The sequence below is a fragment of the Gekko japonicus genome, unplaced genomic scaffold (genome assembly GCF_001447785.1).
Source record: "Gekko japonicus isolate JY-2015 unplaced genomic scaffold, Gekko_japonicus_V1.1 scaffold1991, whole genome shotgun sequence".
NCBI lineage: Eukaryota > Metazoa > Chordata > Lepidosauria > Squamata > Gekkonidae > Gekko > Gekko japonicus.
In genome coordinates, this window is record NW_015169842.1 from 66763 (window position 1) to 69438 (window position 2676).

Sequence of the window (2676 nt, forward strand, 5' to 3'; positions counted from 1 at the left end):
CCATTAGGGAGGAAACAGCCAATAAATCTACTAGCTAACTATAACTGGCTCGGCTCCCAGGTTTGCTTCCATGCAATATATGAAATGCATGAGTTCAGAATTACAGGCATTTACAGTGCAATTCTAAGCAGGCAATTAACCTCAATGGACAGTGTAATGTCACTTAGGATTGCAGTGTTAGGGTTGCTGTTTGTATGGAAAGAGATGTATTGTATGAACCGACATCAATGCTTTCAAAAATGTATTAAAAGCTTTGACTCAGTTATGGCATCAAATGGGCTTAATGATGAAACATCAGATGCTCTCTCTCTCTCTCTCTCTCTCTCTCTCTCTCTCAACTCTTCCATACTTGTTCTCTCTCACACACACACAGACACACACACACACACACACACTGCTGAAAATTCTATCTAGAAAGTATCAGTATGTCTAACAGTCAACATGGCCCCATCTATGGATACTTAAATCTAAGGGTCGTAGCCATGTAGACGTAAAACACACATTTCTACAAACCTGGCAGGACACCTAGGTGTGCAGAAAAATCCAAAATATAAACAGTGAGGATTACCTAACAGGACAAATTATACAATTCAGTATGGAACATATTATTCTAAATGGTTGGAAACCCAAAGTCTGTTCAGATAGTATTAACAAAGGGGGAGCTGTTCTTTTATCAGCAGCTAAAAATGCTGTTGCATTACAGTAGAAAAACAAAATAACCCCAACAAGACAAAATTGGCACTCAAAATTATGGAATATGTATATTATGGCTAGAGTTACAGAAAATCTCAAAGATATATATCCACAGGCAACTTCATCTAACTTTATTTCAATGTGGTTTCCTATTTTACAGTACTTACCACAACAAGAAGAAGTACCAAAAATAACAGAAGACTTAAATCTTTGGTAATTGATGGAGTGAATTTATAATAGTCATTTAAATGTTAAGTTAAAGCTATATTTGTTATATTTTTGGGAACAATCCCACAGTTATGTGTATTGTAATATATTATACTGTTCTACCTATTGTGTGTTGTATGTTTGTTATAATAAAAATGTTATTAAAAAAAAGTGAGGATTACAAACAACAACAACCCAAAGAGATAACAATTAACTATGCAACTGCAGACAACTGTTCGTTCTCCCAGCATGGGTGGGCTGGCAGACAAGAAAAAGGAGGACAGAGCAGAAGAGAGTGGAAGCTGCTGCCTGACCCCATCAGCCACTATTTTGGAAGCAGGCAGGGAAAAAAAAAGAGGGGAAAGCCACTGCTGCCCCATTTCTGCCACCAAGGCAGGTGGCACTTCACCCATGTCTTGCAGGTCCCCACCCATGTCTTGCAGGTCCCCACTTGTCCTTTAAACCAAGAGAAACCAGAAACAATACTTTAGAGGCTTAGAAAAATTACAGGCATCATCTTCAAGCCTCTTGTTAACCACATGTGTGATCATAACTTCTTTCATTTTAAAGGGGGGGAAAGGAACTTGAAATCGCATAAAGGATGTTGACACTAATATGGCTTGACACCTGATACGTTTCCTATCTTCCAATCCACGGTTTTCATTTCGCACAAAACACAAATGATAATGAACGTAATTCTCTCAATACGTGCACGAGTGCTTCTTGGCAGACTGGAATTCAAACTTCCTTAAGTAATATGTCTAGGATTCCCCCCCCACCGCTTCCCTTTCAACAAGCTATAATCCCCAGTCCTTATTTTCATGGGGCATCAGCAGCAATTTTCCTCTTGGAGTTTCTGATTCTGGCCCCTGTCAATTTCATTTAAGGATTTACCAATGGAATCTATTTGCATACATAGCTGGAAGAAAAAGACCAACACAGGTATTTGGTATAAACTAAAGAGCAGCTTTATTTTAACTTTCAGTTCAACTTGAATCAACTGTAACTGGCTAGGGCCACAACTCACGTCAGGCAAAAGTATCCCCTGATCCCTTTCCTGACCTTAGTCGGGATGAACCACCAAGCCCCTGGCACAAGCCAACCATAACATGGCTGTTGCCAGGTGGCAGACATGCTAACAACCCTGAAGGGAGCCCACCACCTCAAGTCGCGAAGCGTGAAGGGAGGCCCACTCCAGGGTGTATCACAGGTCCCCAGCAATCCCCATTCGAGGCCCATGCCAAGGTATGGTTTGTACTAGGTGAGCTAACCCCCCAGTCAAGGAGGGGTCTGTTAATTGGCGTTCCACCTCATAAACAAAACCAGGCCAGATTCCTGCCAACACCCTAGTTAACAGCACTGCCTGAGAGCCAATTCCGCTACCACAAAGACAGTGTGAGGTAGGCAAAAACACCCCCTTTCTTGGCCAATTTGAAAAGGGGGCAAAAAATTCCTACCCATCCCCAAAACTGGCGACCAGCAAAAACCCACATTGTCAAGGGAGGGCAGGAGGGCTGACTGCAAAAATACTGCCCCAATGAGGGGGAGCGTTGTACTAATAAGTACTAAGCTCCACCCCCTCAGAATACCCGCATGGGCAGGAATTGCCCAAAACACAGGCCTCTCTCCTTATTCAAAAGACGCCCTCCATCCGTATGCAACCCTGCCGTCTGCCATCTGTTAGGGCCGTATTCACTACCTCTTCCCTCACCCTGGTGTCCTCCACTACATACAGCTAGAGACACATTAATACTCTTTTCTCAGTTAGGTTCAGCA